At 48.6% G+C, this 24002-nt stretch overlaps 1 protein-coding gene across 7 annotated transcripts in view; it reads right to left on the bottom strand.

Annotated features, from left to right (window-relative positions):
- FBXO34 (F-box protein 34) overlaps window positions 1-14152 on the bottom strand; it is a 36216-nt gene extending 22064 nt beyond the window's left edge. For 5 of the 7 annotated variants that reach the window (XM_082761057.1, XM_082761058.1, XM_082761060.1 and 2 more), the window contains exons 1-2: window positions 14033-14152; window positions 1460-1538 (exon numbers count right to left, since the gene is read on the bottom strand). The gene's annotated coding sequence lies outside the window, so the exon portion shown is untranslated. Of the gene's footprint in view, window positions 1-1459; window positions 1539-2035; window positions 2192-14032 lie in introns of those variants that run through there. The other 2 variants (XM_082761061.1, XM_082761062.1) reach the window with 2 other exon arrangements.
- Window positions 14153-24002: the final 9850 nt, after the last annotated feature.

Below are 24002 nucleotides of genomic sequence, written 5' to 3'. Positions count from 1 at the left end.
CCAAGGAAAGAGAAACTTGGAACAACGTGCAAATATTTCAGCCCCTTAGTCCCAAGTATTCCCGTCCTACACTGAAGCCCACAGCACTGCCATGCAGAGGGGTGACCACGCTGAGAATCTGCTGCATGTAATGGGTGGGAAAACTACCATGCTCCGTCCTTGCCCCAGTACTGCACCCTTTTATTTGTAGTTATTGCTGCAAACTGCCTTTTTTTTTTTTTCCAGACAATGGTTGTGTTATTATAGGTACCTTCATGCCGTGCCAAAGCACATACACACAGCAATTCAGAACAATCAGCCTTGTTTTCATGGGAGCAAAGGTTGCAGCCAAATGAAATGGGTGGAGATCACATTAAACAATCTTGGAATCTGCTAATAGGATATAGGAAAATGTGACCATAATGCAGATGCAGAGTTCCCCTTTCACCTTCCAATGTTATGGATAAAATAAAAGCTTTGGAAAACCAATTAAACTATTTGAACAACACTAAGCAAGAAGTGGTCTCGGTACGCTAACAAGAGGCTCTGCTACCGAGAAGTTCTTTAAAATCAAAACAAAACAAGTCGCCCTTTCAGAGGTCTGAGACCAACCAGCAAGTTTCCCAGCCCCAGAACACCACCTGCTTAAAAGATACAGGATACCTGCAAGACGCCTGCTTATCCACTGTAAACAGAAGCTCACCACGACGAAGTGTTCCTGTCTTAAAGACACGATCAGATCCTCCTCTGAGAGGGGAATTTTTATAGTGAAACACCTTGCTTGGTCCGCCGTAACCTGCACTCCCCTTGTTTGCTTTTGAGATGTGCATTAGTCAGCTTTCTCCTTCACGAATCTGATCGTGCCTCTGCATGATCGTACACTGAAGTCATGTCCTTGAGTCTGTGACATCAGTCTGTTGCCATGGAAATGCACGGGGCAGTCCAAAATTCAGTATTATGGCATCACTGCGGGATCAGGCAGCAGATCAAGCCAACGCCTGAGAGCTGCAGCACAAACAGCCACGACATCCCAACCCAAATGTTAACGTGTAACTGCGCTTTATCTTAATATTCATAACCAGGCCGGGAAGCCTCTTATCGAGAAAGATGACCCAGGCTGTCGTTAACATCATGACGAAGACACAAGCCATGATGCATCAGTAAAGAAGGGCAATATTTTTTTCCAGGGATGGCCACCAAGTACGAGGGAGGTTCAGCTCTCAGAATAGAAGCTGCCATCTGCTCCCAAGGCAACACCCGAGCTGCTGAGAGAGATCAGCCCGAGGAACAGGGGTGGCCCCCTTGGCACCCTCTTTCTGGAAATGAGAGCACGGTGTCACAGTGCTGTCACCCTTCTGGAGAAGGAGGCATTAAATAAGACAGGCTTCCTCAGTTCTGAGCTTTGGCTGTGAAGCAAAGGCCCGTTCATCATTAACCCAACCTATAACGAAGTCGTGTATTAGTTAAAAAAGGGTGGTACCTTCACAGGGTTGTTACTCCATGTAGTGTTAGGCATTACAGTTGTGTAGGTTCCTCGCACACTCACGAGAAAGGCATTTCTGAAGAGCAAAAGGGAAGGAAAAAGGAAATTAGTTACACGTTCATGGCGTTACGACGACTAACCAGCACCTGAAACCAAAAAGATCCACCACCCTAAGGCATAACAAACACCAGCCACTCACTGACCCCATGTAAAGGGCACCCGGGAATGATCAATACACTGCTGACACCCAGAACACCAATTGAAGGGAATCTTTGGGGTCAACTGAGCCAGCACACCCCAAAAAGAGCCCATTAATTACTGTTGAAGGCGGCTGCCACAAGGACAGGTCCCACCGCCAGGCTAGGAAAACGCTTCAGCATCGTGGGACCCAGGCTGCAGGGACAGCAAGAAGCAGGCAGCAGCCGTGCTACTCCCTTCCCTTTACCTGTTCCTCCTTTCTCATCGAGCAGCCTGGTTTAGGGGGCCGGCTGCTGCTCTCCAGAGCCTCCCCGACACCCAACCCCAAAGCCCTGCAGCCCGGGCTGTGTGTAAACGGGGCCACTCCCCGCGCACCCGGCCGGTTTCAGTTCGCCTCCTTCCGCTTTGCTCTCATTAACCCGCACGTCTTCGGCAGCTCACCCGAGGCTTCCTCCTACAGAGCCGACCTCCATCCTTCCTCTAACCTCAGACGCACCCACGGGTTTCTTCACAGGGCCATTAGCGAGCTGCAGGCAGCACTGAGAGCGCCGAAGGAGTGCTCCCAGCGCCCGTGTCGCCCAGCTCCCTGCTTGTAATTCCCCCACGCCGTGTTATCTAACACCAAACACCAGCCTCGGGGCTGGGAACCGCTGGTTATTTGCCTCCGCCGTGCCACACACCCCGGTGGCGTTGTATAAATCAATTCCACGACCTGTCGGAGCGTGAGCCCGAGCTGGATTCGGGGCCAAGCTGGATTCAGGGCCGAGCTGGAGCAGTTTCCAAAGGGCTGGTGCGAACACCTTCGCTCGGTCCCTGCTGCTTGAGCAATGCTGAATTATGCAAGCAGCCACCGCAGGCGGCTCCGGAGCCCAGCACCACGACAGCTGATTGCTGCTGTGGACCACGGCTGCGGAAAAAGCAGCCTGGAAAACCCTCTTTCACTTTTAAAAACAAACTAATTGCCAATCATAAAGGGGAAAAGTGGATGAGAGGCAAGCTGCTGTCAGCACGAGGACTTGTGAGCAGCAAGCTCCACGTGCCGGTGCCATTTCTCGGCCACCAAAGCAGCCAGACTTACCCAGCCTCAGCCCTTTCGCCCTGCTCCCAAAGCTGTAGGGCCGCCGGAGTTTCCAACCTGAAGCCAAGTGGATTTCGGAGCAAAAATAAAGCCAGCAGGCTTCATCTCCATGGAGCTCCCGCAACATAACATCGGCTCAACGAGCTTCTCAGGGCAGAGGTCCTTATTAACTACCCGGTAAATTCAGATTAAAGTCAGCCTTTCCCTGCCCTCGGCACAAGGAGCAGCTGCACGCTGGTGGAAGCGACCCTAAATCACCTCCCAGCTGCCCAGGGGAGCGGCGATTGCACCCTGAAGGAGAAGACAAGAGAGGAAGGAAAGGCTGAGGGCGCCTTCCAACCACAAACGGGGAAATAAGGGGCAGAGATCCAAGGGCAGACAGCTGCCCATGGAAGTGTGGTTAACAAAATTCAAGACAGAGCATGGGGAAGGCAACCTGCTACCTGCATTGCCTGAAGAAACCGTGGCCAAGAACGAGCTGGGCTGCTGTCCCCAACAGGCTGCTTCTAGAGAGCACCCCAGGCCTGAAACTCATTCTCACTTACCCAATGCAACCTGCCAGACTCCTGTCCCTGCAAGATCAGTGGCTAAAGGTGAATGCAGAGGCGCGATCAGCTCCAGAAATAAACGCCTCCTTAAAAAAGGTGATGCTGTCAGTCTCATTAAGAAACCCACCTTGTTCTTAGCAAAGCACGGATCCTCCCCAGTCCTGTCTTTCTCTCTGAAAGCCACTCGATAAATGCAAGGCCTCATGCTGTAACCCTTTGAAACTCACTTCCCCCAGGAACTTATTGCTGCACTCGGATCCGTGTGCAGTTTTCTACGAGATCAGCCCGGCTACAACCAGCACAACGCAGCCCAAACTTACAAAAACCATCGACATAAAAAAGCATGTTGCATTTTTCTTTCCCCAGATGTTTTAAACATCATCAGAGACCCGTCCCAGCGCGTTACCATCCTCCCATCACCCTGCCCCGAGTCCCCATGCTCACAGCAAGGAGCAGCCAAGAGCGCTCCGCCTCGAGCCCCAGCACAGCGTGTGAGCACAGACCCCTTTTGGGGCAGCGACAGTCGAGTTAAAAAACAAACCCCATTTCCATCCGAGTCAAGAAACCAGAGACCAAAAATCGTGCCCGGCTCAGGCTGCATGCAGCCAGCTGTCTCTTTAGGAACAGATCAGATTTAACAGCTCCACGGCAGGCCAAAAATAAAACGTTACCCAAAAAGAGTTTCAGCACTGCCCGCTCCTGCCCAAGGGGATGCAGGCACAGGCTGCCACTCACCTCTCAGGCTCCCACCCTAAAGCAGCAGGCTGTTGCTTTAGGACCTAGGATCCTCAGGACCTAATGCAGAGGGAGAAACTAATTAACAGGCACCTCTCTGGGAAGGAAATATAACCCAAACGCTTCATATCTCAGCCCTTTGGGACATCCAGCGTCAGTGCTGAACGCCTTCACCCCACAAAGCTCTGGGAGAAGGCTCAGTTGAAGCTGCCAGGTAAAGGAGAGCAGTGTTTTAGGGTATGTTTTAGGGTATTTGTGCTATGAAATGCTGCAGGCACGCCTCTGAAACGCGCAAAAAGCCCAGGGAAGCATCGTGACAGCTGCAAAAAAAAAAAGAAAAAAAAAAGAAAAAACTTTGCCCTGGCCAACATTCGCGTAACGAAATTACAGTTTCACTCCAGGGAAAAAGGAAAGAGCACTTAAGTTTTGTTTAGATTAAAGTGCTGCGAGCCACACCACTTATCTGCTATCAGAGCAGACTGCAGGGCTGCTCCGATGATAATTCAGTAATGAGGTAACTGCAATTGGAAGGTATGCAATTAGGGCCATCTCCTCCTCCTCCTCCTCCCTCCCCCTAGAAAGCAAGCAAGCAAGCAGACGTTATCGCATCTCCCTGCAGCTCTGCTACCCTCGCCACTTAAAATACCTACAAAGCAGAGCTGTCACAAGCTGCTAACAAGCCAGGCCCAGGGAAGCACGCTCAGCATCTCCCCAGAAGGAAGCTTTGCTTCCTGGGATGTGTTCTCAGCCCCCACACGAGGTTAACGTGCCTGCTGCTCCAGAAAAAGCAGTGGTCAAAGGAAAAAGGACTGCTGCTCCTGCTGAGGCTTCGCTGAGCCCAGCCTGGAAGTGCTGGCTCGTTTTACCCAAATAATTCGCACCCCATCTTACCTGAGGGAGCTGCAGGCGGTTCCTGCCACAGCTGAGGCTTATATATGGGACACGGCAGAGGTCCCGGACATCCCAAAGCCAAGCTGCAACTCCCAGGAACCCTCTGCTTCCACTCTGCAACTGATAAAATTCGTTCGTGCTCATCCCTCCTCCCCCCCCAGCCCAGTAACACCAATTAAACACCAAATTATTTCATTAAATATCCGACCCTCCCCAGCTGGCTGGGACTCCCCAGCAAAACTCTGGGACCACCAACTTCTACCCTATTGGTTTTTGGTTTGTTTGGTCTTTTTTTTTTCCCACAAAGCAACTCCTTTCTGGTGTGCTCTGTAACACAAGGAAAGGCTCAAGAGATGGGGAATTCCCCCTAAAAATTAAAATAATGATAATTAAAAAAAAAAAAAAAAAAAAAAAAAAAAAAACCTTATAACCAATATTAGCATAAGCAGCAACATCTGTGAACTTTCCCTGTCTGGCTCCTCTACAGATGCAACAATTTAGCAGTCAGATTAAGTTCCTAGATGTTTTTTTTTTATAACAAGTTCTACCAAATTTCTTAGAAATCCGCTCCCCAAAGACAAAAGCAGCATCCCAACAGGACACTGGTGGGTGCCTTCACTTCTTCAGCTTCATTCAGCCCGGGGATGAAGCTGTATTTTGGTTAACTTCATGCTCTTAATACACAAACCTTTCCTCTGTGGCCACATCTACTGATCCAAAAAAGAAAAATGTGGGGGAAAAACCCTTTTAGGGTAGGAACTATGCAAAATTCAGCAGGGATGTTTGTTACAGAGGTATGTAAGCTCCTCCTATTCATCTCCCAGCTCACCCCGAAGCCTACAAGCTGCCATCTCACCGGCCACCACTCGAACAGTGGTTGGGAGCTGTCGGGGCACGGCAAAGCCATCATTAGGAGAACTGGTTGAGTCTCCTGCCGGGGCCATCTCGTGCATCAGCAGTGAGGGAGCGTGTCTCACCGCTCGAACCACTCCGGGCTCCCCGTCACAGGCCTGCAGAGCTGTGTTAAAAGAGAACTCCCCGTGACCGACATCAAAGCCACATCCCCAGCTGCTTCTGCTGAGCCACCAATTTACAGCGAGTTATTATGCATTTTAATATGACTACATCTGCCCGGCTGCTGCTAAAAAAAAAAAAAAAAAGTGTAAGCACTCCATGAGAAATATGTTTACGTGTGTTTGGTTTTTTCCTTAATGCTGAAGCTGGATTCGGTGCCATCAGGGATCCTCCAAAAGCCAGAATTTCCAAAGGGCTGGCAGATTTACTTCGATTTCGGGCGCATAAGCAAGCACTCTTTGCTTTACTTCATTCACCTGTTTGTTCAGACAGTTACCTCATTAAAAAAAAAAAATAAATGACAGGAGAGTGCCACCCTCCTTTAGGAAGGAAATTAAATTTAAAAAAAGAAAAGTGAGAAAACACCCGTCTGTGCCACACCTCACAGTAAGCTCTGATGCCCCGATGGTTGAAGACAGGTCTAGAAACCCACTCACAGGGTAGAGACTTGCCTTAAAGGATTTTTAGGGTTCACTTACCAACTCCCTAACGTTCCCCTTGAGCTACCACTAGCTCACACACACTGGTCAGCAGAGGATTGCCTGGACCTGCAGCTCAAGGTGCTGCCCCAGGCAGGGGGCACGTGCTGGCAAAGACAAATACAGGAGAAAATCCCAGCTGTCAGAGGGAAAGCACACCAAAAGCTGAACAGGGCTGCTGCAGAGGGCAAGGAGCAGCTTCGCACACATGTTCACAGGGAGTTTCTCTCAGCCTCAGAGCCAGGAGGACAAGAGGTGGCTGTGTGGAGATGTAAACACGCGAGGACCGCAGTCGTGGAAAGAGTTTTCCAACAGAGCAGTTTTCCAACTTCACGATGGAAAGGATTTTTACACTCTGCGATTAAGGCTTAGTTTTAAGGCAAAGCTCAGAACAAAGACCTTAATTAAGAGCTTTTTAAGTCAAAAGAGAGCTGGGTTGCCTCTAGAAGGCCATACAGCACCAGCACCCAAGCTGGGGAGCACAAACCCTGGTTGAACACCAGGGACCATTGCTCGATCCATACCAAATCCTGGTTCAACCCAGTCTCCAGACTCCTTTTAAAATATAGCCTCGAGTAGGACACGTTGCAGAAAGCCAAACCACAGGCACAAGCTGTTCTTTGAAGCTTAGGTACAAGAGAAAATTGTTTCACCTACCCAGATGCAGAGGGATAGCTGCCTCCTTTTGCCTTTGATGCTACAAGAGCTTTTGGAAGTGGTGAGCTGCCTGAGAAGGCCTCCAAAATCGCTTGCTGGGCTGGACAGCAGCAACACCCCAGCCTACAATGCACACAAACGTAATTATGCTGGGTCTAAACTTGAAGGAAAAAAAAAAAAAAAAAAAAGAAAAAAGCCTTCTCAGTGATGTTAGCATGCAGAGAAAATAATAGCATGGACAAAGAAATCTCCAGAGTGACTTATGAACAAGATTTTACTCTGGCTTTCTGCCCGTTTGCAAAGGAATTAAAGAGCCCAGCAATACAACCCTGATCATCCCAGGGAAGAAACCGCATTCTTCAGTGATCGACAGAACGGGAGGGAGGAGGAAAGGGGGACAAAGACACGGCACTGAAACGTCACGTAGCGAAATGGGAAGTTTCCTGAGGTACTGGGACAGAAAGCAGGCTAAGGCCACAACGCAGGGAGGATAACTCAAATTTTTGAAGTGAATTCAGCCTCCAGGAGGACATCAGGCAGTCCCTAACAGCTGACCACTAAAGCTGACAGCATTTCGTAGTGTAAAACTCCGATCACTTCAATATTTTGCAGATTATGGGCCGCCCTGGATTAGCCCCTAGCAAAACCAACCAGAGGAAGTCACAAGAAGAAAAGCAAACCAAGTAGAAAAGGTGCCAAATGCCTTGAAAAGATGAAAAATGTGCCCAAAACCAGCCTTTTAGTAACAGAGGGCATTTAGTAACCAGCTGTAATGATGGCTTTATATCCAAATTCTTTGTACCTTAAGAATTTATGCCAGGAGACCAGCTTCTAGCAGAATTAGGACCAGAACTGAGGTGCCCTCATTTCCCCAAGGTTACGTTTTGACAACTTATCAACACCTACAACACATCAAGTGCTCTTCACACACTCCAGAAGAGTGACTGGAGCTTCCCTTTTAATTTTATTGTTTTAGCATTCATTTTAAAACAATTCAACTTCAGCATTTTATTTTATTTTTTTAACTCGAACAACAGCAGGAATCCTGTGTTAGATCCCAGGTTGAAAGTTACTGGGGATGGCAGTAGGCTGCTGTTACATGTGTAAGTCACCATAAGGAGGAAAAAAATATATGTTTATTGGAGCTCACTAAATCAAAGCTCGTAAAACACCAAAAAAAAAAGCACCACAAGACAAGCTAGAAGTAGCTCGGAGTTGCTAGGGATGTTTAAAGTTAATAAGATCCCGAGTTAAATGGCTGCCACTTCGGTTTGCCAACAAAATATGCAAATTTCCAAAGTTCATACATAGTAATTAGCACAGCAATAAGCAGGTCCCAACTAAGTGATGAAGTCAGCCTCGCTCTTATTTCTCCAGCAGATGGAATTAGCTGCGTGTGAAGTTATTTTTGCAATTGGAGATTAAAGACATTATCCTGAATATCAATGCTGCAAGCACTGCACCCGATAATGGTACCAGAAATCTGCAAAAAAAACAACATATTTCTTATCCATTGTCGTGGACAAGACACTAAAGAGGCCGGGGAGCACAGATTTAAGACGTCATTTTTCAAGCCAACTGTGTATCTACTAAAAACTTGGCTGATGTACTTTGCTGAGAGAACTTGTTTCAGTGTTAGCAGTCCAAACAGGTTCCTCCGAAGAAAAATGTCTGCCTTGACTAAAAATGCAGCCTCTTGATGTGCTAATCGGCAGAGCCCAAACGAAAAGGTATCCGAACTGCAAGCTCTAAGGACGTGCTCGAACAGAAAAGTCTCTGGTTTTTGCCCATTATTTTTCCTAAAAAGAGGTTCAGATGCATATCTGCCGTATATTGCCTATCACACAAAGTAATGCACAAATCCAGACCTTCTGTTCTTCCTGATTTGTCGCTTTATGCTTAAACACAACCTTCTCCTAAGCAGGCAACTCAGGAGCTCCCTGCAGCAGCACGCCGAAGGACGCTGAACGGCGTGTGCCCTTGACCAAAATACTCAACCTGCGCTCCACATTCCCAATTTAATTTCTCCACGCGCACAACCCCCGGCTGCCCCAGTACAGCAAAGTCCTCTCAAAGACACCCAAAGACCCAGCAACTTTTCTCAGAGCTGGGCTGAGCGAGCCCTGGTGTTTATGGGGGGCAGTCCCTGCCATGCTCGGGGGCACCCAGGACAAGTGGACACACCTCGAGGTCAACCCTAACCACAGTTACAAGAAGCGATGGGGAAGCCTCTTGTTTTGCATCAGAGGCACCAGCTCCCAAACAGAAAGGATGGTGCTAAAGGAAGCCACAAATCCTGATACGTTCGTGCTGCTTTGTAGCTCCAGAAAAGGTTTCCAGAACCTTTGGATGCTGCTAGAAAAACCCCAAAGCTCCAAATGTTTAAAGGGACATAGAGCGGAGAAGGGAAAGCCTAAATCCAAGTCGTTTACAAGGCAAACGTGTGACACACTGGGTATATATGCTATAAACCAAAATCATCCAACATTAAAAATCTGTTTTCTGAAAGCAATAGGCAACCCTGGCTGAAACCAAGGGAGAATTCTCCCACAGACATACTTCTGTGGCCAAATGAAATACTGCATGCAGGTAAGAAAGCAAGCGCTTACACCGTGGCTTTTTGGGTGTTCCCCCCCCACTTCTCAACTAGGGAGTCTCATTTATCTCAAAGCAATCAGAAGAAAACACTTCGACTTCTAAAGTGAGAAAAGCTGCAAGAACGAAAGCCCCACCTGGCAGGAACAAACAATATTTGAGAAATAAAGAGGAGATTCTCCACTTTAGGGGAAAGGATGAAAACACCTCTGAATAATTTACTTTGCATAGTCCAATGCCTGCCAACACAGCTCCATAAATCCCACGGTAGTTCAGATAATTCCCATTCTTAAAGCTGAAAAAGCTGGATTGAATATTAGCAACATTAATTGTGCGATATGCCCTGAATGATGCAAGAACGAGTAGTTAAGCGAACCACAGCATCTGCTGAATTTTTAATCGCTGGTTGTTTTGCTGCGAGGCAGAGGAAGGTTGTGTATCAGCTTCCAAGCGCTGTAAAGGATGGCACGTTGGGACACCAAGATTTCAACTGGCAGAAATTCAGCCTCCGTGCTACCAAAACGCCAGCACTCCGCTGCGAACTGCAGACGTAGCAGCCTCTGAAGGAGGTTTTTATAATCATGTGGAAGAGAACGCTATTTTCTGCACCCCAAGGTAAGAGTCAGCCGTTGCTGAATAATTACAAAAAATATGAAATTTTCTTAACAACCATTTACACGCCCCTCCGTAGTCTATTTTTACCCCAAGAACATTATTATTAGGCAGTCACGCAGCTGCCCAGCAGCAACGCTTTATGAAGGAGGCAGCAGAGCCTCGGATGTGTAGGAAGGTGATTTGTGTAAACATTCACCTCGCCCCTGTACTGCAACTGCAACAAGTCTCGGCATCCTTCAGCTATATTTAATGCATCTGCCTCTGATCCCCATCGCACTGACGCTGCAGAGACCCAGCTTGCAGCAGGTACTGGCTACCCAAGCACCACTGACGCAAGCTGCACCCTACAACAAGCCCACCCTACAAGAAAGCCAGTCCTGCTGTGCTTTCACTGCTTTTGATGCCCAAAGCAGCCAGAGGAAAGCTGAACACCACTCCCACCGTGGTGCTTCTCCCGTTATGCTACAGGCGTAAGGCTGCAACAGCAGGATTGGCAAGTGATACAGCAGATATTCTACAAGAAGGGAGAAAAATAATATCATGATGACCATTATTTGGGGAATAAACACATACTAATTCCTCAACTATATCCAGAAGCTACATGATGGGCAGTTATCCTGATTCATTTGGGTGGGAGGTTGGGGGGGATGACATTATTAAGAGAAAAACATTCATGTATCAAACACAAATTTTCAAGTCTGTCACACAGACTTGAATAGATTCGAACTTTACTAAGTTATTCGAGCCAAAATAGCTTAGGAAACAAGACCAGAAAAACGTGGTACAAATAAAAACAGAGCAGCCACATATACCAAAGCAACATTCCTGCGCCTCCTTCCCTGCAGAGCTTACAAAACCAGGCAGCAGATCCCTAACCAGCCACTTTCGCTGGACTAAAACCTCCTTCAAAGCTTCAACGTCCAGACAGGAACATCTAGTATTGAATCCAAATAATCCACAGGGGACAAAAAAGCAGTAGACTGGGTCAAGAGACACGCGTGCTTGCAAAGCCACGTTATCTTTAATGACAGCCTTAGTACCAGTGCTGCGTTTTCCTCGTAGGTTCAGCTACAAGGAGTGCAAGGAAAATTGCTCCTCTCACTACAAGCAGGTATCAGACCTGCACTGCCCTGATGGGCAAAGGGAACAGATGAAAAGACACCACTGGAATGATGAAACACGCAATATCTGAGGGTACTGAAGCAACTGATGCTTGAGGATTCCACTGAATCCCTTGTTTTGTTAAGCTACAGGGCGTCACAAAACAAAATAACACATTATGATGAAGACATTGATTCCTGGAACCTCAAGAGACTCAAGAGCAGGTAGTATCTTGGGCCTACTACACTTTTTGGGGCACCCCTGTACCCCAAAAGCACAGCCTAGCATGGGAATTACAGGCAAGTCCCTGCACGCACAGGCTGTGGCTGCGAGCTGGTACTCGAGCAGGCTGGAGCTCACGGTCCAGCACCACGGTACGCACCTGCAGCACGCTGTGGGACGAGCTTCCAGCTTTAAGGGGCATGCAAAGGGTGTTTTACACGCCTGTAAGAAAATCAGTGGCAGCTCGGCGCTTGGCAAGTCACTCACGCCCGTTCTCGATCCTTATCTAAATGGAGTGAAGATTTTAAAGAGCATTTAAGAGCAAGGGAAACACATAAAGCTTCCTCCTCAGCCTCTGCTTGTTCTCCAATTAAATATGAAAGAGACAACTTAGTCATACAGAGCGTGCAAGATGATTTTAAGACACTGGTATTAAATCAAATCCCACAACTTTTCACACCTATTAAAACGGGACTTTGTCATTTAAAGGGGAGATTTTGATCAGCGCGATGCAATTAACAGACACTGCCTTTGTTACCAGCCTGCTCCTGATGAAGCACAGACTCCCTGACATTCCATCTCTTCCCCTCAAAGGCGCTGCGCTACAGCAAAATTTATGGTTTTACCACGTAAGAGGAGAATTTGGGCATATTACCTTCAAAACCAGTCAATAAGGCTCTTTCACTCAGGCGCAGGGAAGGCGGGCGGCTGCTGGAAAGCAATACAGGGCACTCCCTTTCCCCTCCCCTCAGGACCAAAAACGCTGCATTCAAAACACTCCCATCCCCTGCAGCAAGGGATTAGCCATTTATTAAAAAGGAATCAAAACACTGTTAAAAAAAAAAAAAAAAAAGCTTCCAGTTAAGATTTCAAGTGCAAAAAAGCAACTCTGGTGCAGCTGGAGTCGCATGAGGAATTCCACTGCTCACCAAAGAACAAGTTGCTCAGATGTGTGCAGGATGTCATTTGTCCGACTGTGCTGTTCACATCGCTCAAAAGGAGCACAGAAATAGATTTATTTCATTATTTTTTTCTCCAAGTGAGTCATTTTGCTGCCACCGCATTCGGCACTAACAACATTAACAACCTCCAGGCATTCACGGTTTCGACTTTGGACCTCCAAAACAGCTGCCTACCTCCACTTTTTTTTTTTTTTTTTTTTTTTTCCCCTTTTTCCTCCTTTTTTGGCTCTTCTCTAGGGGTGACAGACAATCCTAAAAGGCCAATTATGTAAAACCCTTCAGCCGAGAAAACGCGAAGCCCTACGCAAACACTCATTAAGGGCTCGCGGCTCTTCCAGCCTACCCCGCCAGCTCGCCAGTTCAAAGCCGCCTCGGCTATCTCCAGAGCCACCAAAACTGGATCCCGAGAGCAGCCTAACCCCGATAGCATGCGGCACGGCAGGGTGAACAGCTCGGCTATTTACCCAGCTTCACGGGCAGGTTTTACAGCCCAAGCTCCCGTGGCCGTGTTGGTTGTTTCCAAGCGGCGATGCCTACGGCCGCTGACACCTCGCAGGTCAAGGCGCTATCCCCACGTTTTGCGCTGATGTAAGGTGAATTTTTAGGTTTTTATTCCCACTGGAAGCCAGTCATCCACCTGGGTTTAGTGAAGGAATTACACGCCAGGCTCGCTGCTTCAAGCGAGGCCTCGGAGGAAGTAATTTGGGGAAGAAATCGCTTCCCCAGCGACTGGACTTTTCACCTTTCCTTCGCCCCTTGCACCACCCCCACGTGCAGGCGCTGTTGGAGGCACCACCCGCGGCACCCAGCGCTGCTAAAAACCGTATTTTTGGGTCACTTTGGGATTTACAGCGACCGCCACAACCCCTTCTCCGCAGGGCCAGCAGGCGCAGCGCAGCACCGGGGGCGGCAGCAGCGCTCTGCCCACGGGCTGAGGAGGCAGGGACCGGTCTCGGCCACCCGTGGGGAAGCCACCCGGGGTCGGAGCAGCCACCCAGGCCGGGACAACCCCGTGAAAACGACCGGGGAACGGCACTGATCCATCGGAGCCCACGGGCGGCCCTACCGCGGGGCTGCCGCCCTGTCAAAGCGGGCGGGAAGGCCACGGGGAGCGCTGCCAGGGGAAGGGGGCAGCGCAGCCAGCACCCCCTCCCCTAGCGCGGAGCGAGGCTCCCGAGGGAGAAAATCACCCCGAGGGAGCAAAAATAAAACCCAAGGAGACCGAGAGGGCGGCTCGAACCGAGGGGAACCGGCCTTGGAGCCGCCTTTCCCCGCCGCGCAGCCCCGGCCCGGCGGGCAGCCAGCGGCCCCTCGGCGGCCCCCGCAGCCGCCATGGCCGGCAGGGAGCGGGGCGGTGCGTGTGGGGCCTCCCTGCCGGCCTCCAACCCACTCCCCCCCCGGCCCCAGAAGCCTACCCGCAGCGGGGCTGCCGAGCTCCGGCGGGGACGAGGAGGGGGCGTCCCGGCGGCGAGCTGCTGGGAGCCGCCGAGCCCGGGCTCGGCTCGGCGCGGCCGGATCCCCCCCCCCCCCCCTCCTCCTCCTCCTCCTCCTCCTCCTCCTCCTCCTCCTCCTCCTCCCCAACCTCCTTGCACCGAGCAGCCGCGGCGGGAGGAGCCGGGCCGGCCCAGCTCCAATCCCTGCCCGGGGCGGAGCGGGGAGGACCGCGGACTGGGAGCGGGGACGGGCTTCGCTTCGCCGGGGAGGGACGGGGAAGCGCCGCCCGCCCCCAGCGCCGTGCCAGGCACCGGCCGCCCCGCCGCCCTGCCGCGCCAGGCAGCGCCGGGAAGGGGCCGGGGACCCTCCTCAGAGCACCCCGAGCTCTCCTCAAAGCCCCCAGAGCCTTCCTCAGATCCCCCAGAGCCCTCATCAGAGCCTCGGAGCTTCGCCTTGGAGCCCCCCGAGCCCTCCTCAGAGCCCCCGAGCCCTCCTCAGAGCCTTGCTTCAGAGCCCCCCGAGCCCTCCGCAGAGCCTCGGAGCCTCGCCTCGAAGCCCCCCGAGCCCTCCTCAGAGTCCCCCGAACCTTCCTCAGAGCCCCCCAAGCCCTTCTCAGATCCCCTCAAGCCCTTCTCAGAGCCTCAGAGCTTCGCCTCAGAGCCCCCCGAGCCCTCCTCAGATCCCCCCGAACCCTCCTCAGAGCCCCCTGAGCCCGCCTCAGAGCCCCGGAGCTTCCCCTCAGAGCCCCCCGAGCCCTCCTCAGAGTAGTGCCCGGGGTCTCAGAAGCCTGGCTGGCTTCTCCCCACCACCGTGCCCCGAAGTTTGAGGCCCCTGGGGTGTTTCGAGGGGTGTTTGCCCCAGGGTGTTGAGGTTTGGGGTTGAACGCCGCTGTGGTGGGTGCTGTGAGGTGTCCACTGACACGTCAGCTGCTTGGTGGCACTGACATTCATCGCTCTACTGCAGTGATAACTGACTAAAAAAAAAAACACACAGGCCTCCCCTGGCGACCAAAGGATCTTGTTTGGCTTTAAAATCTACTTAAGTCCCAGCTGACGGGCAAAAGGAGTTACTGGGATGTTACTGGGTGTGCTGGAAGTGTTTGTAAAGGGTTCATCCTTCAGGTGTTCTGTGACCCATACAGTAACACCCGCCTCCCCAGCACAGCGCCAGCCTCGTCAGCTGGCTTGTTCCACTGGTGTTTCCTCCCCAGCACAACAACTAAATGCACTTTGTCATCGTTTGCGTGGTTGCTCCCCTTGGCAGAGAAAAACAAGCTCGTTTTCCTGGTGTGGCTGTGTCCAGGAGGCACTGTGGCATGGACCCTGGACACTGATTCGTCATGCAGCCGTCATCCTAGCTGTTTGCTGTGCTGTCCTGCCCAGGGAAACCCTCAGCCTGCAGGGAGAAAGAGATAGACACCGGAGAAATCCTCACAACCAAGGGCACTGAGAACCACAGTGACATGCAAAGGGAAGGCATTGGGAAAAGGGGAATTAAGTTGTATCACCAGATGGTAGCCTGAGCCAAAGGGTTTCCTATAAGAAGCCTCCCCCCTCCTCAAAAGAAGATTTCAGCAGTTCATGTCTGCTTAGAGAGGAAGAGGGAGCAATGCAGGTCCCTGCGGGGGGACCACAGATGATTCAGGGTGAGAGCAGGACCAGGGCTCCCTATAGCCAACCACAAGGGCCTGGTTCTTGCAGCCTGCAGGAGGGCAGCGATGGAGAAACGGCTTATCCTGTGTAATGCAATACTACAAGATCCTCAAGACCAGCCTCACGCTAAAAAGCAGTGTAACTGTGTCAGCACAGCACTGTGCCCCAATAGTCCTGCTGAAGGGCAGAGCCAAGGCACAGGATCGCATGAACACGGCACCTCGGATGGCTGAGGTCCCAAAATCTCTGGGGTCCCTGTTGACCACAGCCACTATACACACAGATGAAGAGATCACAGGAAGGGAGATACAGGTAAAATGATTCGCTCAAGGTCAAATACCAGATCAGTGAGAGGACTGAAAACAGAACGTGCAGTTCCTCATCTCTCCAGCACTTTCTCCTCAGGACCATAACAAAACCCCAGAATAACGGGATTTAGCTGCTGGTGACACAGTAGCTTCACATGTTCCAGGGGAAAATCATGTGTTTTGGTATAGGCCCACAGTGATTTTTTTGCACACATGGAAAAGAGCCTTTTTACTAGCACAGCACCACAGTTCAGTGACGCACACACGGACAAGATATCTCCAGATGACTTAAATGGGAATGAAATATGTGCCCTGTCATATTAGAAAAAGGCCCCACGACTGTACAGACCCAATCTTTTGTTGTAAGTTGATAAAGACAGATGAATGCCATTTGCTGCTAAGTGACTTCTAATGGTTAAATAACCTTACCCCCACCCCTTGCCCCCCCCCGGGCATTTAGTGATAATATAAGAAAGATTTTGCACATTGTTTAGCTTACATGGCCATCTGGCACTTTTGCATTTCAGTAGCCTTGAACATCGAAAAAAACAATAGATAAAGAAAACTTGTCCTATCTTATCAGAGACCTGGAGAAGTTTAACTCTGTCAGAGTACATAGGATTAACCAAGTCCCTACAGCTCTTCCAGAGTTTCCATCTTAATTAGTGGTCATATTCCACAAAGCTTTTCATTGTCGTACACTCTAAATCAGGCTGTTCCTTATCTCCTTTGTGTTTGTTTTAGCCGTGAGACTCTTAACTCTAGCAGTCACTTCCAGCTTCCACATGAGATGCTTCTGGGTGATGGAGACACATGCTGAGAAAAAAACACATATGGGTTTTAACCCAAGCTAAAAACTTACTGGAGTCTTGTCTAAGCTTGGGAAAGGGATGCACTTCTGAAATCAAAACACAATGGCCTAACTCAATTAGAAACGTACTTAATGCTGCTGAAACATCATCTACCACTGCACTAAGCGGTTTCTTCATCTGCTTTTGCTAAAGGGGATAACTGCACAATTCACCCACGGTAACCCACTCCACACATGTCCCTGGAAACACCACAAAATTTGGTTTCAACTCAGCAGTGGCTTAAGGTTGATTTCCTAGGTTAATTCCCGCTCCCCTCTTTCATGGAAGAAAACCAAGGTCTGAGCCTGTTTGGAAACAAATGTGATTTCATTAAAAATGTGGCTTTGGGGCCACAAAGCTTGGAGCTTGAAACCAGCTGTGGGATGCTTTCACCTGTAGTGCTAGAGTGGGTAGGGTTTTTGACTGAAATCTGTAACAGCAGGAAACATTCGGTGTAAACACAATGTAAATAACAGAAGATGTGAAGATATGCAGAGATAAAAACTACCCAGCCTTTGTTTCCAACCATTTGTGTTTTATACTTCACATTACAAGATCGCTAGTTTGCATTTTAGACTTGATCCTGCGGAAGATTGGAGCTTATAAATGTGCCACGACGTCTGACTGTTAGGCTATCAGGCTGCCAGAGTGCAACAAAATACCTCGAGTCGGGTACCTCGCCTCTCTATTTATAGCCGGGGGAGCGTCAGACACCTCTCAAGGGCGAGTGGAAACTCCCACCTCCTGAGACCTGCTTGCAGGAGACATCAAAAAGAGGGACGTATTCGGCTCGCTCTGCATAGCCAGCGTGTTCCTGCCAGATTGGGGTGGAGGGTGCACACAGCTGGGGTTTACGAGTCTACAAGCCCTCTTTGAAAGAACAGAGCAAGGCTACCATTTTATTTTTAACACCGTGGGCTGTAGGGGTTGCATCTGATGTGGTTTGTTGCATGTACTAATCTAGATGGTAGAGCAAATACCCAGGGAAGGGAAGGTGCTCTCCAAGCTCTCCTTATCCTGGTGAGACTCCAAACATGTATCTTCTGCCTGGTCCAAGCTGGATTTCTACGTGGTCCAAGCAGGTGGGATAGCTTACTCACTCCCCAGACATTAAGGCGTTGCTGGATCACTATTTCACACTCCTGTTAAAAATGTTCTACTGCATAAAACAAAATTCAAAAACAGATCAAGAAAATGCAGTGGAAGACGTAACTGTTTCCCAGTTGTTAGAAGGCGGAATTCATCTTCTATTTTCTGCTGCTGCAATTTGTTCCAGTTTTTAAACTAGCAACTGCTTTATGTTTCAGAAATGAGAACAACAGCCAGTGCAATGTGATGGCTTTGCTGCACAGCTCTTGACCAAGAGACTAACAAATAATTTGGCTGGAGGACTACCCTGTGCCCTCCCAACGTGCCATGGTCCATGCAAAGGAGTTCACCTGCTATGGCCTTTTTCTTTTTGATACCAGGTGAACGGCAAGCATGTGATGTTTTGGACTATAGCTTTATATCTGCATTTGCCTGACCTTTCACCAAAAAATATATTCAGAAATTTTAAGTATTTCTGGTCTAAATTTGGAGATAGGTTTTCCTATATGCTCCATATTACTCTTCAATAAGGGGCATTTATGCAAGGGTAGAAAGAGTTACCCTCACAAAGCACCATATCCCATATGAAAGAGTGACAGGAAGAGTAGAAAGAACAAGTTAGCAGATTTCCACGTAATGATCTTGGTACAAAATGTATCTGATAATGATAGTTATATTGTCAAGAAACAGAGAAATCCAAATTGGTTCTTTAAGCTTCAATGGGTAAAATGTAGGCATATTACCACAAAATCATCAGGACTCTGTAAGAATGACACGTTTAATCTTTCAGGCATGTATAATATCTGTACAGGATAATGAGTTTATATATTCATATTGCTTGTTTATCTCTATTAAATGGTAATGTGTTTATTCCCTTAACACAATAAAATCAGTAGCAATCAGGAATTTGGATGGAAAAAAAAAAAGGATTACCATGTTTTACCTTAAAGTGTGACTGCGATACTTTAAAATCATGGCATTACTCATATAAACAGACAATTACGGTGACCTAGATATTGTTAGTGGAAGGTGTAACTGCAGCATGAGAAGGAAACCCATTCTGGCTGTAACCTAGCCAGCTCAGGTAACAACCAGCAAAGGTGCAAGGCAGAGTCTGGGCTTGCCAAGGACCTGAGTTAGGTACTTGGGTTACCAGTCTGCACTGAGGTGTGCACTGCCGCGTTATCATTGATGTTGTTATCTGAGCTAGTGAGATTAAAGTCCAGGCTGTAGTGCAGTCAGACTTCCCAAATTCAGTATCAGCCCCCACATGAGTAGAAATTAACTCAACAAATGCTCCAGCCTAGGTGTTCCATTGTTTCAACACATATTCTTCAGGTTCTGGTATGCTGTACGAAAGAATGATTTTTGGTTGGAAGGGCGACACTCCCAAACCATTTTTTTTTCCCAAAACCAGTGGTTCAAGATGTCTACGGTGATGATATCATAAGGTAGAACTGTGGAATGCCCTCAAATTCCAATGATTCAGGAAAAAAAAAGGGGAGTAACAAAATGCACTGAACACTCTGGACTGCATTGGACTGAACTCTGTGGGCAGAGTCTACAGATACAAAGTCCTGTAGCTCTGTTGTTTTATCAGATCTTTTTTATACCAGTGGGGAATCTGGCAGCAGACAATAAACTCCAGACTGATCTTTTATCCAATACCTAACGGGGTAGTGGTATAGGAACAATAATAAAGTAAATCCATTACCTCCTATAGAAAGGGGTAATGGCTTTCAACTAAAAGAGGGTAGATTTAGGTTAGATATAAGGAAGAAATTCTTCACTATGAGGGTGATGAGGCCCTGGCGCAGGCTGCCCCGAGGAGCTGTGGCTGCCCCATCCCTGGCAGTGCCCAAGGCCAGGCTGGATGGAGCTGAGGGCAGATGGAGTTAGATAGGCTGTAAGGTCCCTTCCAGCCTAAAACAGCCTGTGAGTCTGTGATTACTTTATAGCAAATTAGTAATTTTAGAGTTCTTCTTGATGTTTAAAGTTTCTGGACCTCTGCTCTACCCCCTGTTAGTTCATACAGGGAGCTGTGTGGTGGCACTTCTCTGACAGCCGCACCTCGTGAGGCACAGAGCCAGCCTGGAGTGATGCAGGACGGAGCGCTGCTGCGGGAAGCAGCTCTGCCTCCTGACCGAACGGTCTTTAATCCACTCATCGCTGTCTTCTCTCACTGTAATCGTGTTTAAATAAAAGTGTACCGCCTGTTTACTGTAACACAGCCCGGAGACGCCGCATTTTTACGCTGTTTGCAAGGTATGGGCCGTCATCCAGCACTGACCATACCCAGCACTCAGCAGTTTCCTGTCTGGCACTCATCTTTCCTCATCTGCCAACCTACATTTTGGCGGCGCCACCAAGCGGCTGCTTTCCTCATTAACACTTTTTGCGTTTTAATTTCGCAGGTTTTTGTAAACAAGCGCACCGCGAGCTGCCGGACACCTGAGGAGGACCTCGAACAGGAGCCACCCCAGCAAACCTGGGGTCGCTGTGACACGAAGAAAACGGGAGATTAGGGCTGGTGTGCACTAGGTTAGAATAAAAGTGGAGGATGTGTGATGGGCTAGGGATACATTTTTTAAGTGTCTTGGTTAGGTGAGCCTTGAAACATCTGAAAATTCCTGCAGTGCTCGGGAGTCTCACACAGATCTTTATTCTTGCCCTGACAAAACTCAGCAGGATCCAAGATTTGGCCTCATTTTTTTATGGCTGACACCCAGCGGCCCGCCCCTCACGCAGCGAGGCGTTCCTGCACCGCGGGACCCGCTGCGCCCCACCACCCCTCGGCCCCCTCAGGCCGCCGCCATCTTAGAGCGGAGCGCGGCAACCCCTCACCACCTCCCCTCCCAGCCAAGCCCCGCCCCCGCGCCTCCACACAACCAATGAGCACCAAGCAGAGCTCGGGCGGCCACCAATAAACACCCGGCACCGCGAGTTGGGTTCCGCCCATCGGCTGACCGTTGGGGGCTGACCAATGAGAGCGCGCGGATGGGCCGGGGCTGGCCAATGAGCGTCGGGAGGTGAGATTTGAAAGTGAGCGGGGAGGACGCGGGGAGAGGGGCGCTGAGGCCGGGCAGGTACGGGCGGGACGGGGTTTGGGGGGGGGAAGCTCTGAGGTGGCTTTGGGGGCTCTGAGGGGGCTTGGGGGGCTCTGAGAGGATTTTTGGGGCTCTGAGGGACTTTGTGGGGCTCTCCCAGGAGGTTTCCCTCCCTGTCTCCTCCACAAGTCATCCTTGTGCTTCTTCAGCTGTAATTTAACTCGCGTGCATTAACTATTTCCGAGTCTTTCCCTTTATAAAAAGCTTTCCCTTTATATAAAGCTCCGTACCCTCCTGCTACTAGTTTCGCCTCGCCTTTATGACGATTTAAATCTTAATTATCCTTCAAGTCCTGCTTGGGCAAGGCGCTACTCCAAACATAAATAAATAAATAAAAATCTGGGGGTGGTACTTTTGTATTACAAATAAGGGGAAGTTCTTTTCTCTATCTCTGCTTCCATAATGCTTCAAGTTTCAGGTGAGTTCCTCCATAGGGCTACTTACCTGAAAGTAGTTTACTTGTTCTTGGTGCTTATTCATGGCAGAAAGGCTTAGGTGGATGTGTGCTACAAGAGCTAGAAAAATGCTGTTTAAAATAGAAGGTAAAGTGTTAAAATGCTTATTAAAGTCTAAAACAAATGCAGCTTGTTGTAAGATTGCCTGATGCATAACATCACCTCTTCTGTAGTTATAGGCATATTAACTTTTACCAAGGCACTGAATTAAACATTATGCGTGCAATCTGTTGTTGTATATAGAGCACATAAAGGATCCCCAGGCACAGGGAACTTGTCCCACAAGTTGTTGGAGATCTGGGGACTCCAAGGTTTAGAACAGGTCAGGCAGAAGCTTTGTCAGCTGATCATTGAACATTTGGACAACAGCTCCTCCTCTGCTCCCCTTTCTTTGCCCAGTGATTGCAGAGACCTGACCTGTAAACTACTTTCAAAAACTAAAGGAAGAGGTGAGGAAAAACAATCATTTTGATTTTAATAAAGCCCATCCCTGGGAGAGATGAACTCCCTAAGATAAGAAGCCTGCTAGCTGTCACAATTCTGAGAAGGAATCCAACAGTCAATAGGGTGACAGTGGAGAGACGGCTCTTGGGGCTTATAAGGGTGGCACACCTAATGTTATCTTAGCTCAGAAGTGGGGAGTTGGAAACAATCGCAGACTTTCACGTGGAAGAAATACTCTTTTAGTCAGATAAACTTCTTAGCCAGACCTCTCAATTTCTTATATATTAATTTTAACACCACAGAGGATGAGTGTAGAGACTTGATGTTAGCTGCTGCTTTTAGGAACGATTTTCTTTAAGGAAGCGTGAGAGATCTGCTTCTTCTAGGAGGCAGATAGTAGCAATATACCACCACTAACTTTTAATGGTTTTCCATAATACCACAGGAACAACTAACAAGATCAGTCCCAAGATGATTATTGGAGAAGCTCAGGGTTTAACCTTCCTTAAACACTTACCTGTAAAGCAGGATAAATGTGACCCATGAGCGACAGTAGTTAGTCTGATCATTTGCAATCATTATTAATTATCTGGCATCTTTAATGAATCTCTGAAGGTTGGAACATAAAATGAAAAATGAGAGGTAAGATGCTTGATGTTAATCAGGTGGCACTGATGTGTACCAGCTCTTCCAAGATTGTGTGGAAGAGATTCAGCTTCTGATCCGAGTACTTTAAGCTGAGTTCTGCTTTTATTCCCATTTGCTCATTTATTCTTCCTCTCGCCATTTTGCTCTCCTGCTCCGCTAAGCTTATTGGGAGAAAAACCTAAAATATACCCATTTACATTTCTGACTCATACATAGCCTCCAGTATCTATTCCAAGCCCTTCCAGATGGCTGTGGAAGTGCTGTTGGTGCTGTGCAAGTTACTCAGTACGTGAGTACTGCCATGAAGTTGGGCACAAGGGGCTGCCACTGCCAGCTCCAGAATGCAGACTTTGTTTTCCTTCTTAGGGTAGTTCAGATTCTCTCCATGCTTTTTCACGAGGTATATATAATTTAAGAGCACACTGTTTGTTTCTGCTTATTTTGGTATTCTGTTTTTTCTGACATCAAGGTTTTCAGTTAGGTCTCTGGTGTTCATTTTTGGCTTGAGATACTGGTAGCAAATAGTATTTTTTGACTAAGAAATCCTGAATAGCCATGGTCAAGGCTGGTCTTTTCTGTCCAGCTCACTAACTATTCCTTTTGTTTGGCCAAAGCTCTTTGTCTTGAAGTTGAGAACCTCTGTACTGACCTTTGTTAGTTATTTAGCTTAGCTGTATCACCCTTCTTACCCTAAAATTGTTTTCTTTAAGATGAGGTTTCTAAAGCACCCTGGTTGAAGGGGCAGGCAGAGTAAGAGCAATTACAAGAACTGAGCCTGACCTCTCCAGGAAGCATGAAAACCCTCAGCAAAAAGGTTTTGGGTGGGAGGCAGGCTTTGGAGCTTTTTGTGTCCCTGCTAGCACAGCATGTACAGACCAGCTGATGTTTTCATCAGGTCTTCCTCAGGTTAAAAAAGTAGGGAGAAATCCTGCTTGAAATAAACGCTATTGTGTTACAGTTGCATCCTGGAAACTCTGTGAGGAAGCAGAGCCAAGTGCTCCGATGCATGACAAAAATGCCTCGCCATCAGATAGGGTATAATCTAAACGCTCAGTGGCAGTGTTGCTTCCAAGTATTGTCCTGCAGCCTTGTCGTTTACTTGATGGTCTCCTTAACATGAAAAACATCTGTGTTGGGAACAGACTAGCCGGCCAGTCCCTGGCAGTGACAAAGCCTTCCCTGCTAATTTTGTCAGATTTGCTGACAGCTTGGTAAACAAACGAGCCCCTCGAATACATAAAGCAAATAATGAGGAGTCATGCTGAAATCACTATTTGTGTTGTCTCTGGTACACAACAGAAATGAAGAACCCAGGGCTTTCTATGTTCATAACATGTAAACCCTAATAAAAAGGGCAAAACAAACCATTCCAGTGGTTTTTTTTTCCTAATCATTAT

Source organism: Aythya marila (assembly GCF_965140915.1).
Source record: "Aythya marila genome assembly, chromosome: 5".
NCBI lineage: Eukaryota > Metazoa > Chordata > Aves > Anseriformes > Anatidae > Aythya > Aythya marila.
Note: the sequence above shows the minus strand (reverse complement) of the source record. Positions and strands in the feature narration are given on the sequence as shown.